This window comes from Convolutriloba macropyga, chromosome 11 (assembly GCF_964194025.1).
Source record: "Convolutriloba macropyga chromosome 11, txConMacr16.3, whole genome shotgun sequence".
NCBI lineage: Eukaryota > Metazoa > Xenacoelomorpha > Acoela > Convolutidae > Convolutriloba > Convolutriloba macropyga.
Window position 1 is genome coordinate 10,508,996 of NC_134478.1, and position 15,529 is coordinate 10,524,524.

General features: G+C 35.6%; 2 protein-coding genes across 5 annotated transcripts in view; one reads left to right on the top strand and one right to left on the bottom strand.

Annotated features, from left to right (window-relative positions):
- Positions 1-8,061, bottom strand: part of LOC142349824 (uncharacterized) — a 54,261-nt gene extending 46,200 nt beyond the window's left edge. Inside the window, exons 1-2 of one of the 4 annotated variants that reach the window (XM_075401614.1) lie at positions 7,954-8,061; positions 1,899-2,162 (exon numbers count right to left, since the gene is read on the bottom strand). The gene's annotated coding sequence lies outside the window, so the exon portion shown is untranslated. Of the gene's footprint in view, positions 1-1,898; positions 2,195-4,239; positions 4,549-7,953 lie in introns of those variants that run through there. The other 3 variants (XM_075401617.1, XM_075401615.1, XM_075401613.1) reach the window with 3 other exon arrangements.
- The window catches only part of LOC142349594 (glutaminyl-peptide cyclotransferase-like), a 183,108-nt gene that overhangs the window by 63,765 nt on the left and 103,814 nt on the right, over positions 1-15,529 (top strand). The window lies entirely within an intron of this gene.

A 15,529-nucleotide genomic window follows, 5' to 3' on the forward strand; every position in this document is an offset into this window, starting at 1 on the left:
AATCGACAATTTTCTTACCACAGATAATGATTGATAGTCATTAAGTGGCAAAATTGCAATTTGCCAATTTTGGGACTGCTTTTCCTTTAATTGGACAAAGCTGAACAAAATTTGCCAAAAACTGTCATATAATCTATTATTGATGATAACACTATTTAGAGGTATTGTTCAATTAAATAATCATTGTACACTATTCTAAGCGCTGAATTAGCGTGATTTTTTTCAATCTTTTTAATTAGTAGTTACTTGAAACCAAGTTTGGAGACTTAATTGTTTTTGTGAGCTGTGATATGGGTCAATGCAAAACCGCTAGTTATCTTCTCAATAAGGAAATTAGTAGGCAGAGGGAAATTGCTGAAAATATTCACCATTTAGGCTTTCTTTTATTTCGGTTTAATCAACACTATAGCCGTGGACAGCATTGACGGTATGGACAAGTGTGACGAGGGGTGCGTACAGTAGTGGAAAAACATTGTCACTGTTGTCTGCTCAAAAATGGGCCCCGTGGATAATTGTGCTGGAAGATTGGAACACATGTCCACAACCGCTTATAACCCTAATCTTCAAAGATAGTCGCAAGTAATAATGAAAAGCGCGATCGATGTCTTCGGCTGGGTACTACCCAGGTCTAGGTACAGACTTATGAAAAGAAAATGCTCGACACAAATGCAATATGAAAAGACCAAACTCAACTCATTTGAGCTATGCAAAGAGTTTAGCGGGACTTTAAGACATTTTGGACTTCAGCTCGACTCAAATTTTTCGGAAAAGACTTTAGCTGGACCCAAATTTTTACAAAAGACTGTGCCTCGACTTAAAGTTTGGGCTGGACCTGAGCTCGACACAATGTTTTTCAACAAAGTCGAGTTAAAGTTTTTTCATGGGTCCATCATTGGTCTTTTCATAAGTCTGCTTTTTCGCCATTAAAATTTTCCGTGCAAAATTGAATATAACGTACTCAGCGAGTATACCACTTCATTTTTTAAGATTCAGAATTATCACAAATCCTTCAAAAACCTGCATTATTTTCTATTAAAAATAGTTCATTAATTTGGAAGAGAAAACAAACTGATTAACGTCGAAATTTTGTTATGGCTAATGGGACTAGGACCAATACACTTAAGCTAGCTAGTTTAATTGAATCAAGTAATGAGGTAATATACTCGAGGTGCCATATCTCTTTATCTTAAGGCTTTTGGCAGTTTTCCAACTGTTTTTAAGGCTTTTGGGAGTTTTCCAACTGTTTCTTAAGTTGGACTGCTCTGGTGCAAAGCTATTTAGTCTTGCTCCGGCTCTGCTTCTGTATGTACAGAAGCAGAAAAAATGAAATATATCGGTTTTTGAAAAAATAGACTTATGAAAAGACTAATGGCGGACCCATGAAAAGACCTTTACTCGACTTTGTTGGTTATGAAATGACTATTGGTGGACCCATGAAAAGACCATAGCTGGACTTTCTTTGGTATGAAAAGACTTCTTAAGCTCAACCCACAATACTGCCCCCCTACTAGACTTTTGAAGTCTTTTCATAAGTCGAGGTCTAGGCCTGGGTAATGTTTTTCGAAAAGCAAACAAAATATCAGAATATTTTTTCGGTTGATGCCAGCCATAATCCTATAAGATTAATGTATTAAACGACAAATAAAGTTAACATCACCTATTTTCAGGAAGTAACAGTTCAATTTTTGAGGAAATATTACACCAACTTAAAATAGCTTTCTAAAAACAACTTTTACATCATTGATCGCCTACACTAGTCCTCTCGCGTTGTTACAAAATTCAGATAAAACGTAAAAATGTGACAATTTGCCTGGGGGTTTCAATTTATATGCACCCACTAAAGCTGGGGGGGGGGGCACAAATGGAAAAATCCGCTCTTTGATTTCAGTTGTACTTACATTGGGCACAATATCGGTTGGTTTATCTGGCTGTTTAAACTGTACTTCGTATAATACGTTTGCAAATATCCGTTAAAGACAGCCTTGCAATGAGGGAAGAATTCTTGACGCGTCAAAGTGGTACAAACAAACTTTTGAACACTGCAGGCGGTAAGGAGGAATTATGAACAAGTCAAATATATTTGTTCAAATCACAATTAGGGAAAGTTGACTGAACGCGAGATTGTTCACAAAGATAAAAGTACACATAATGTTGGTAGGCAACTATAACCGAAAGTTAAAAGTGCAGAAATCAACTAGATCAAATTAGAAATGTCAATGTATTAAAAATTTACAAATATTCTAGCTGGATTACAAAATCGAAACTTTGTATTTACTTAATTTTATTTAATTATATAGAATTTATTGGATCTTTTCCATTTGTGCCCCCCCCCCCCCCCCAGCTTCGTGGGTGCACGTTTTGTTATATTTCTACATAATGGTTGCCTGTTTGTTGGCATGTGCTCTGTAACTGTGGGATGCATAACGTAGGGGGGGGGGGGGGCACGAACGGAAAAGTTATTTACTGAAATCTAAAATTTACGAAAATGTACATTCGGCTTTTTGCAGATGTAGAAATTCCAGTTATTCAGCATAGCAATAATGCTTCCGTTTGACATACCACCCTGAGAAAACTAATCATTTTCCTTGAAGTTATCCTGCGTTATCCCCCCTTGTTGCTTACATCAAACTATTGTAGCTCTGAAATTAAAATTATCTCGATTCATTCTATCATTTTTTTAAAAAAAATGTTTCCAAGCTTGACTTTTATCCCAAAGAATTGAAAGTTAGGCATTTTGACCTTACACTTCTTAATTTTGTTCTTTTCCTTTTCCAGAATAAAAATTCGAATTTTGCCTTATTTCTACAAAAGCATAATTGCAGCATACAAAAATCAATTTTTTATATTGAGATTCGAAAAAAATGGCAAAAATAAAATAAGCATTCATCAATTTTCTGGTTTCTTGTAGTAACAAAACTTAGGGATTCAGTTGATGCAAAGATCTTCCCTAGGTATATCCCTGCTATATCTAGGTTGAAACTTAAAGTGCACAATTTTGTGGGTATTCTATTATTTTTAAGAATTGTCGCGTATGTGCCAATTAAACAAGAATTTTTAAAGATTTTAGTTCTTAGAACGAGATATTATCCTTCAGCACTAGCGAAAACATCAAAAAATTTCGTGCTGATAGAAATTTTTTCGGGAAAAAAATTAATTTTCAAGTTAATGAAGAAAAAACTAACTTTTTGGTTTATAAACGAAAGATGTCCCTCCCCAATTAGTCGTGGTAAATCGTAAGAAAACGTGAAATATTTTGAATCGTTCATGCTTTCCATAGGATATACGTTTCATGCATTTGTTAGCACTCATTTTCTCAACTAAAATTAATAATTGAAAAGGTTTTTGCAATCGAATTTAATTTTTCGACAAAAAAGAATTGGGAAAAATAATTTGTAATTGTTATTTACGAATTATTTCTTAAGAATTTTTCTGACATCATTTTTTCTCTCATTTCAGGAGATAATTAAGTGTATTTTTTATCACAATTGTAGAAATATAAAAAAATATAGAAATTTTTTTGCTATATTTGGATTTCTCTTATCTCAAATGTTTAGCTGATAAATTTCTGTTATATAAACATTCTGACAAAAAGGTTGTAATTTTGGGTTAAAATGTTCAAAAGTGCTTGCCGTTCATTCTTCTCTTCTTCTGCCGTTATTTGACAAAGAAAGCGGTTAATGGAAAAGAGAAAAGAAGCGCGTAGAAATAGTTAGCTAGCCCGATATATCTTTCTATATCTTCTTTTCTCTCTAGCTGTGCTCTTGTCAGCCTTGTTTATTACCATAAGTTAAAAGGAGTGAAAAGAAAAACACTCTTTTGAAGGTACTCTGTAATTTGAAGCACTTTTAGCCGAAAGTTTTATTGAGCAGAGAAGTTATGCCGTGTGTGAATGATGTCAGTATTATTGGCACCAAAAAGGGTGAAGAAAGGGGGGGGGGCTGTGAAGGGTTTGGGACATTTTTGGGACCGACCTTGGTTTGGAACCTTATTGGCACTTGTGCGGGGAAAGGTGAATAAGGATGGGTTGGGGGTAGGTCTTTCTGATTTTTTCAAATTTCGTTTATTTAAATTTCTGATTTAATTAAATTTTCTCTACGTTCGAATTGTTCTCAAATTCTTATTTGAGATTGTAGTTTTTATTTTTGATGGGGTATATGTGTGTGGTGGTGGTGGGGGGGGGGGGGGGGGGTTGTGGTCTGTGTTCGAAGATACAAAAAGCATTCTTTATTTTCTGCTAACTCTGTTTTATGAAAATGGAGACAGTTCAACTTGATCCGGCGGCACTTCAAGGGGTCCAAATTGGGCGGAGGGTAAATCTGGATTCGAACTGGAATTATCCACAAATTTCATTCAAAATAAATCCTCCGAATTTCGCATTTGGTGGGTAACTGTTGAACATATGAGTGGTTGGCTGTACTTATTAGCTTTATTTCTGAAATGGAAGACACACCTTTATGGAATAAATGTTCGTTTACAGCTACGATTTGTAATAAAGACAGCCAGGCGATAAGCATAATTCCTTGTCTTCTAAGTTCAACGTAACATAAATTCGCTGGAAATCATACAAGTTCATGTACCGTATATATAAAAAACCAAGTTTAGACCTGGACTCACGGAAAGACGAAAATTGGCGTGCTCAAGCCAGCCTGAGGTCCCAGACCGAAATCAACTCTGACTCAGTCAAGTGCACTAGAGTTACATCGTCTAGTTGATTTCACGAACGCACCTGAATCTGCTCAGAGGTGGATTCGAGCGCACATGAGTCTGACTCAAGAAAAATTCAAGGGCAACTGGGTTTGATGAGAAACGATTTTGAGATCAAATTGGTCCGATTAGAGAAAACTTCGAGAGCATAAGGGTCTAATCAGATGCAATTTTGTGCGCACATAGGTTAAATCAGAGACAATTTTGAGCGAATATGGGTCTATCAGAGAAAAATTTGATCGCAATTGTGTCCAATCAGAGAACGTTGCGAGCGCACATGAGTCTGAACAGAGGAAACTTCGAGCGCAACTGGGTCTGATCCGAGATAATTTCGAGCGTATATGGGGTCTGAAAAGAAAAAAATTCGAGTGAAAATGGGTCTGATCAGAATCAATTTTTAGCGCACATGGACAGCTCCCAAAATATTTTTCGTTTAAATATTTGGAGTTCATTGTTTAATTAAGAGTTGTTGAGTCTATCAAAATCTAACAATACAGACTCGCTCTGAGCTGAGATTCCATTGAAGTCTTATGGTTCTGATCATGACCAGAAATCTAGCAGTTTTAAAAGATCGAGTCCCCTTTAAAACTAAGCAAAAGCTCTCGCCGTGAAAAATTTTAATTAAAAAACCTTTTTTTAACCCCCTCACCCGGCCTAATATTTGGAGTTTGTTCATATTTGAGTTCCAACAGGGTATGAAAAATTATCAACGAAGCTCTCTTTTCATTATCATCTAAAGCAAGTACCACTACCGCACAAATTGCAACAGAAATCTATATGAAAAGATAAGAAATTTAAGAGTAATTATAGACGTTAAAATTGCGAAATTTAAGAGTAATTATAGAAATTAGTATTTATTGTGCTAAAATTGCACAAATGCATAAAATTTTTTGATAGTGCTCTGGTAACGTCAAATTAAAGTTTTTGAGGAAAGCATTTTTTAATGGTTTTCCTCATTCGTATTATCTCAACTGTGATCAAAATACCCAAATTTAGTCAAATTGTCTACAGTTATCATTAAAAAGCAAGCCAGAAAAATTCACCCACAACAGTGAAGTGCAAATAGGAAAATACAGATCAGTTCAAAAAAAATTGAACAGGTCTTCAACAATTTGTTACAAGAGTAAATTAGTGATGGAGCACAAAATAATATGAAAATGCCTTTCTCAATCACAATTCATTCTGATCATGTTATTCTGCGTTTTGAATATTCGACGTGACTATAAAATATATAGAAAATTATTTAGTTTAACTCAGATGAAATTTATTTTGTGAGAGGTAAAAATATTGATATGAACCCACTGTTGAAAATTCTGAAGAGTGCAAAAAATTTTAAAAAACTTCACGCAAAAGATTGAAAATGAAGAATCGTTTCCAACGTTTTGAGAGTGCAGAGCGCACAAAAAGACAAAAATTGGCGTGTTCGAGCCAGGCTGAGGTCCCAGACCGAAGTCAACTCTGACTCAGTCAAGTGAACACCTGTGTGATCTGCTCTCGAAGTTACATCGTCTAGTTGACCTCACGAACGCACCTGAATCTGCTCAGAGGTGGATTCGAGCGCACTTGAGTCTGACCCAAGAGACCCAAAAGTTTAAGGGCAACTGGGTTTTATGAGAAACAATTTCGAGATCAAATTGGTCCGATTAGAGAAAACTCCGAAAGCATAAGGGTCTACTCAGATGCAATTTTGTGCGCATATAGGTTAAATAAGAGAATATAGAAAATTTTTTAGTTCAACGCAGATGAAATTTATTTTGTGAGAGGTAAAAATATTGATATGAACCCACTGTTGAAAGTTCTGAAGAGTGCAAAAAAATTTAAAAAACTTCATGCAAAAGATTGAAAATGAAGAATCGTTTCCAACGTTTTGAGAGCGCAGAGCGCACGAAAAGACAAAAATTGGCGTGTTAGAGCCAAGCTGAGGTCCCAGACCGAAGTCAACTCTAACTCAGTCAAGTGAACACCTGTATGATCTGCGCTCGAAGTTACATCGTCTAGTTGACCTCACGAACGCACCTGAATCTGCTCAGAGGTGGATTCGAGCGCACTTGAGTCTGACTCAAGAGACCCAAAAGTTCAAGGGCAACTGGGTTTTATGAGAAGCAATTTCGAGATCAAATTGGTCCGATTAGAGAAAACTCCGAAAGCATAAGGGTCTAATCAGATGCAATTTTGTGCGCACATAGGTTAAATAAGAGAATAAAGAAAATTATTTAGTTTAACTCAGATGGAATTTAATTTTGTGAAAGGTAATAATATTGATATGAACCCACTGTTGGAAAGTTTTGAAGAGTACAAAAATTTTAAGCAAATGATTGAAAATGAAGAATTCTTTCCAACGTTTTGAGAGCGCAGATAGCGGAACAAAAATTTAAAATAATTTTTTGTTTCTGCTTTCCACTCGAATCCGCTATTTTTCACAGTCGTAGAGGACCAACATGTTGACACCGGGGTAAGTTAGTATGAAACAGAAGAGTTGATGCAAACATGAGTTGGATCATGGTGTATTTTAAATATGCGGGATTATATCTCTAGAGTTTTTGTGGCTGATTATTCTGTTCCCAAAGATTCAAAAAAGCACTTATTTGTACCCTATTTTGAGCAAATTGCCAAATAATTTCTATTATCTTGGCCTGATCTTGTCAAATTTATCCTCAATTATTACAAAAAATTTGATTTGTCAAAATACAGCTTGACCGGTCAAGCGGCTACAAGTCAAGGTTGTGCAACAACACTTTTTTTGGGCAGCAAAGATAGAAAGCTGGAGTTTACACAATTTGTCGAACTATTCCTAATGGGGATAGTTCGAATTGCACCAACGGTGTTTGAATTTTTGGTCCTCACCCCACCCCCCCCCCCCCCCCAAAAAAAAAAAAAGTGGTTTGAAATATCTTTTAATAACAGTAATAGACCTCATTGATTAAGGGGTTTTAAATTTGATTTTCGTTTTGGTTATGATTTTCTTATCAATTGCCTTGAATATCGATTGTAATTAGTTAATAAAATCGCAACAAGATGGACGAACTTTAAAATTAACTGTGCAATTTATACTGAAACTGAAGTTAAAAAGTATTGCATAATATTTATGGTAAGAAAAAAGTGATATCTCGTTGCTTTGTTTTAGATTTTACTTTAAACAATAGCGCTCCTATATACAAAACATTTTCTGTCAATAAAACTTGAAAAGTTTTGCAATTTTTACGCAACGCAAAGATAATCTTCATTTAAAAGCGTTGATTTCGACTTAACTGGTTTTCGGTCAAAGCAATCTGGATAAAAATTGTAAACAGCGCTCCAAAAAATATTTCCAGTGTTAGAGTGGTAATCTCTTCCCTCGTTCTAATATGTTTGACTCTTTTCCCCGACGCGGGCTGGGAATAAATTGGATTTTGTCCCTTCAGGGATTCAAAAATGTGAACTAAATCTGAGCTCAAGTCACTTCACGTTTTTCTTTACATTGTTCACTTCGCATTTCTTCATGTAATTATACACATACTCCAAATGAAAATGTACGATACGATAAAAATGGGTGTTAGGAATATAGGCCGACGGGAGTTTTAGCCGTCAAAGAAAAAAATAGAAATTTAGCCCAACGTTCAACTCTGATTATTCGAAAAATTGGATTGATCAAAATATCACTAGTTTGTCCAGCGATTACAATCGGTATGTGGTGTGTCGTCGGGTTGTCGGTTTAAATTATTTCTTTTTGGCTGTCGGCTAAACCTCCTTTCGGCCAATTCGGTGATCGCCGGTAAATCGGTAAAGTATATAAGCTCCCAAAAGCATGTATACTGAAATACTAAGTTGAAATTTAGTCTTTTTTATAAATTCCTGGCCTGGAAATTTTGGGCAAAATGGTTTGAATAAACAATGCGTTTGTTGTGTCTTTCTGTAGGGAACTTAGAATTTTGTTGCAAATAACTCTTTCAATGCCGAAAGTGTCAAAACTTCACACTTACGTGTCCATAATGAAAGTTATTTTAAGTTATAAGTTTGAAATCAAGTAATGAACAAAACGCATGCTTGTGGTCAAGAAAACGTGCAAAAGTATTCAGAAGCTGTTTGGGAGAAAACGTTCTTCAAAACCAATACTAAAGTTAACATTAAAATGTATTTGAGAGAAAAAAAAGAAAAAAATTGGTTTTGAGTTGTCGGCATTTGTGTTCAGTAACTGATCACAGTTGTTCAATTGACAAGAGTAACTCGTTGGAATGACAAACGTGAGCGAACTATGATAGTGTTTTGTTCAGCTTTATTTTGTTTTGTTTTCAGATTATCCACAACATATCATTACGTAAAACAAAATTTTTTTTAGCAGCCGATACGCTCCATTATGCTCCGATATTCTCCATTATCGGGTGTCTGGAGAAACATCAGCTGTGGTGAGACTGGATGTTTTAGTGTTCTGATCCCCTGTAATCATAAAAGGTCATATATGATTTGTATGATTTCCCCGTAATCGTACAAGTCTCATACAAAAAATTAAAATAGCTGTAAACCACTCTAATAAATAGGCGTTTATAGATCATTCTGGTTGGAATAGACACCGTTTATGATGCATGCTGGCCAGAATTTCTAACTGTTAAAAAGCCATTCATCGCAGAAAGCATGACATAATGAGTTGAAATAAACATACTGCGCACAATTCAAATATAATGATTCAGAATAAAAATTTTATGTAACTTGACTGCGGGTTATATGAAACTCAATTTATCTTACATAAAACCCTCCAGGCAGCATCGCAAATCACGCTTCTCATTTTAATGATCACTGCTGACGAAAGGCAAAGAAAAAAAACTAGTTTGAAATTCGGACTCTCGTGTATTTAGACCGCAAAACGGATTAAAATTTTTGCTCATGGTCATTTTTTGCAATTGGTCAATATGTACGCCTTTTGGACCCTAGTAGGGCTACAATATAATAAAAAAAATTAGTAATTATTTTGGAGGGTTTTGAAAGTTAAAAGCACTTGCACTTGCGCGTTGGAGGACTAACTTCCAAGATTCTCTAAGTTTGTTCCAGTAGAGTCGCTTTTTGTTCTGATTGACTAATTTTCTTCAATTAAGCCAACATTTAGAGCAGTAACAGTTGCGAAGTGAAATAAAAAATTATTAATATCAAGGTTAGATTTGACATCGGAATCTACGCCTAATTCTTGTCATTTAACATAATAGTGTTCATTGTTTATTTTTAACAACCCGGATCTGTTAGTCAGTTAAAATCAGAGCTGGAACATTAATTTTTACAGCCTGGATTTTAGCCAGGCCAGCTTTCTGAACATGTCCCACTTTGCAATTTACAGCATGTTCTGCAGAAAAAATTATAGTGATTCATCCTACGCATTATTTTGTTATTATTAGCGTTCTCTGTGAAGCTTCACTAACCGAATGTCCTCAAGCTGAGCATTGCTAATTATCCGTATTCACTCTATCTGAGCAGGCTAATTACCCGCCATTTCTCTATCTGAGCAGGCTAATTACCCGCCATTTCTCTTATCTCTATCTGAGCAGGCTAATTACCCGCCATTTCTCGATCAATTGTTGTCTCTCATCTTAAATTGTCCAAACAATTAAGATCCCTTATCTGAATTCCTAAATCGGGCATTTCATGCCCGATGTAAACTATTGAAAAACTCAAAACACATGCATTACTTTGAATTAAAATGAAATAAATATAAATAAAACATTTAATAACGGAAAAGAACAATTAATCAATGAAATAATAAATAAATGTCTGTTTATAGTGTTCTGTTCTGTTTATAGGTGTTCTGTTCAGTTTATAGGTTCACTCTGATCTGTTCTGTTCACTCTGATCTATCTCGGCTAAACGCCCTGTCGGCCAATACGGCGGCCACCGTTCTGTTCACTCTGCCAACATTGGGAAACGTTCTGTTCACTCTGCTCTGTTCACTCTGCCAACATTGGGAATAATTGCTGTTTGACCTCGTGATATCGACCTCCGCTACACGTGCACACGCTGACGAACACGACAGCAGCGTTCCAGGTGTGTCCATCTGACATTCCAGGCCAGACGAGGTCGGCCCACGTCCACCTTCATCAGCAGTAGCACCTCCGACCTCCAACCAACAACACACCAGACGCCCCCAAAGAGCACAACGTGTCAGGAAATTTCTTGAACGTCAGATTGCACACAGTGGCCGGAAGAATAAAGAACTACTGAAATCTCATTGATCTGAAGCATAAAAAGGAGAGAAGCAGCGAAATCTAAAACCTGTAAAAGGGGACAAGTTAATATTAAACCACATGTTACCGACCTCCGCTACCGACCTCCGCCTCCGACCTCCGCCGACCTCCGACCTCCGCTACCCACCTCCACCGACCTCCGCTACCGACCTCCACCGACCTCCGATACCGCCAAACGTTTTTTGGTATTACGAGAGCACATAGAGACCATTTTTACATCGCCGACCTCCGCCGACCTCCGACCTCCGACCTCCGTTACCGACCTCCGCTACCGACCTCCGACCTCCGCTACCGACCTCCGACCTCCGCTACCGACCTCCGCTACCGACCTCCGCCACCGACCTCCGCCACCGACCTCCGCCACCGATCTCCGACCTCCGCCGATGCACCAATATATGGTTTAGATGAACGCAGCAATATGGTTTAGATGAACGCACCAATATGGTTTAGTTAGAGCTAGAATGGCTGTTCAGAATATCGCCATCTTAAAAATTTTATGCATGACACCAGTTATTCGGAATTTTCAAAATTTGCTATGTTCGTTGTATGTACAGTCTGATGATGTGAAACCTTCTGTGCAGTGTTCACCAATAATGTAAATTAGGCTGCGAAGAAAAGAGACAGACTGAGATGTTTCTTAATCGACTCTGGGCAGACTGGGAGAAGTATTTACACTTCTATTTGTCTGGTACAGTAATGGTTACAATTGAGAGTCAATGATACAGCGCTGAAACTCACTGTGAGCAAGGTCCGGGAAACATTCTTTCAATTTAAGCTATAACTTCGTGTTTCCAGTTTGGAAAAAAGAACACACAAAAGCGTTTTTCTAGCGCTTTTTTTAGAGAAAATTTTGTCTGTGGCAGAAAAAAATAGATTGCTCTTTTAAATTATTTTCTCATTAACTTTTTGCAATGGATTTCCTCTTTTCGTCTTCGGTTATGGCAGAAATTCATATACAAATTTGCACTTAAAAATCAAAATCTTATGATAATAAAAATCTGATAGTCAGATCAGAGCATAGTCTAAACTTTGCTTATTATGGTGGTATGGTCAGTATAGTCAGAACAGAGCCCTTTCCAGACCATGTTCGGTATGATCACAATCCTCTGCAGAGTGTAGATATTCTGATCAGAACCAGGACGTCAAGCTATAGAAAATAGTCAACCGAAAAAATCTATTAATTACGGCTGCCGAGACAACTGAAGACTACATCCCAGTTTTATTTGTTGAGTAACAAAGACAACGCTAAAGAATACGTTTTTGTTCGCTCGGGACCAATTAAAATTCTTTTAATTATGAAATGATAATTTTACCATACCACTATACCAATCATTATTTTTAATTTCTAATTCGATGTTTAAAGGTTTTGTTTGATTACCCCCACTGCACGACCCATATAGGTATGATACCCCTGTGCTCCACTCAATTTGATCTGACCAGAGCCAAGTCTGGTCTGGATTGTCTGGTATCCCATGTTCGCGAGCCGGCTTGGGTCGTGTACCTAATCCTTAGCGGCATATCTCACAACTTTCCTGTGAATCAAGTTGTCAATTTGTAAGGAAATATACAAGTTCTCTGTTGAACATATAACAAGGAGGCTCGGTAATGTGCTTTTCCACATTAAGTTCCGACCCCGCTCATCTACATTTTCTCTTATTGTCTACCAAATGAGGAAGAGATAAAAAAAATTAACATATCAACATATCGTTCAACAAACTAGTAAAAGAATAAAACAATCTACTCTAGAGGGCCTATGAGACCTGTGGCTACCATAATATGACTACCTGAAAAGACGGCAACAAAAATCAAATTGTTACAAATATTAATTACGACCAAAACTCCTTGTCCATTTTTGAAAACCACTATTAACCAAATCAAAATTGCATCAGATAAAATTTATACTCAGAAGATTAACCAGCACTTTTTTGAAACAAAGTATGGGACTTTTCCTCAATGCAACTTGGCAACAAGTCGGCTAGAAATGAGCAAAAGGGTCAAAGTTTATTAAAACATTGCTTTTTTTTTTAAAAAAAAGAATTAAATTCAAACTGATTAGAAACATTACACATCAAATGAAATCATTGAGAGAGTCTTTTATACCTCAATAGAGAGCGAATTCGGCCTTTCATTACCCAGGATATGTCTTAAGACTACAAAAAGAACGGCAAATACAGGCAAAAACTAAAATTTTGCACGAAAAACTAAGCACGAAAACGATGTCCCCCCAATCAATTAAATATTCAGCCGATCACTAAAAACAGTAACAATCTTCGTTAGGATTGCTTGAAGGTAACAACATTTGTAATTCAAATGACGCCCATCATTGTGATACTATGAAAAAAAAACAAAAAGCCACAAAAAGGGTCAAATATGCAAAAATTACGATAATTGGTTTTTATGAAAACTGGTTGTTCGAAGAAGAAAGACCATTTGAAGAAAATAAAACGGTTATGGAGAGCAAATTATTTTTCAATAGATAAATGATGTGAATTGTATATAGAGATGCTTAGCTACAATTTAACAGAAATAAAATTGGCAGATCTCAAAAATCTATCTCTTCTTTATATTAAAAACAATTATCTTCAAAACTCATAGCCAACAAAGCTTTCGACTAAAAGAGTAGACAGTTTGTCTTGCAACTACTCGGAAAACTAATTGCGACTGTTATTGATGAGACTAAATCATAAAACTATAAAACAACATTAAATACAAGCTGAACTAATAAGTTTCACAAACAACTTTACGAAACCACGGTTCTGAAGCCATTGAACTTCTTAGATATTAACCGCGAGAACAAAACATCTTCACTTGCGTCTCTTTTGACCATCATAACGTCTTTTTTAAGAAGACTATCACAAAATGACATCAAAAAGAACCACAAAAACTGATAATTATCTAAACTTCACAAAATACTTCTGAAACAAATTGTCTAAGCCCTGAAGACATCATTTAGAACGTTTAAACAACAAATAAATTATTGTTGAATTCAAGAAAACATTAGAAAATTTCTAAATAAGGGGGCTAATTTACGAAAATGATACAACAATGTAAAATACGAAAAAAACGCAAACCAGAACAAAAAGGGATAAGTTAAAGAATACTATTACTGTTTTTTTAGAAATTCAATTCGAAAGTCAAAACAACCGTTAGCTATTTGCCGATATCAGTTTGTAAGTTCATTTGTTTATCTATAATTGTCTACTGAGACTTTTATTTACAAAATATTTGGCATTTGACAACAAAATTTAAAAACAAATAAAGGGCAAAAAAACTCTACCAATCTCTGCAAGAGAACGGTGTCGCAGCCCTTCAAACCACATGTTATGAAAAAAAGATGTTAAGTTTCAAATGTAGTAAAACTTTTTCAGTTAGATTGTTCAATAATGTTACAATTTATAAAAGAAACAAAAACAACAGCGAAAATGGGAAATTATGCACGAAAATCAGAAAAGTTTTGTTTGAAAACTCGTAGTACCAAAAGCAAGAAAACCTTCTCTTAGAACAATCGGACACAAAATTATTTTGTATTCTTCACGGAGGAAAAGTTGACCTTGTTTTTACTGAGAATAAGCAAAATTAAAAAAAAAATTGACTAAATTAGTATAAAAAATTGACAAGTTCAAAAAATCACAGAAATTACTTCAAAACAAATACATTCAATATTATAAGAGACATTAGGTAACAGCCGAATGAATAGAAAAGGTTAGTTTGCACCTTTTTAGGAAGAAATGTAGAACTTTGCGTGGTTAAAATTCAAAATAAGACTGCCAAAAGAATAACAATTAGAAGACAAGGCAAAAGACAAGATTTCAGTTAAATTTAGCTAAAACTCTTCCTCAAAGCCATAAAAGCCTTTGGTTCTCTGAAAACAAACTGTATCTACATTTGGCCTCAATGTAAATTGGAGTTGTCATTAACGGAGCCGTGAATAAAAAACATTGTCAGTAATTAAAATAAAAACCAAAAAGTCTCTGATTCTAAGAATCCATGCTATTGTCAAACCTCTCCCTGATTTTTTTGCGCACCCAGCAAACAGACCAAGTGTTCCAAGTATTTGCGAATTAGACCAATTGTTGCGTGGAATTCTTCGAATAATAAAAAAAGAAAGATTTTGTATCATTATCGAGTTAAATCTGCAAAAACCGTCAAAGTTTTAATTCCAGAACACTTTCATACGGCACCTAATTGCAATTAGCGCTTTTGTTCAGATTAGGGAGTCTGCTTTAAGGTTACTAGGTCACTAAGTCTGGCAAACTTTGACAAAGTGGACCAAAAAAAAATATTTTGTGCCATTTTAAATAAAAAATTTTGATTTTTGAAAATTTTATCAAAAATTTTAGCCAAAAAACTTCAATCAAACAATTCAACAACGCTGTTCTATCTCTAATGGTAACAACAACACTCTGCCGTTAAAAAATTTAACTTATGTTGAATTATATTAGCAAAATTGTGCCAAATTTTAGCAAAAATTACTGAAAATGTGAACAAAAACAGAAGAATGTTCACAAAACTTTAAACCTCGATAACTCCCTGTAAAAACCGAAAATCGAAAAAATCTTTTTAATTCCGTATTCTACGCTGGACGGGCTTTTCAATGATACCACTCACAATTCTCTACGATG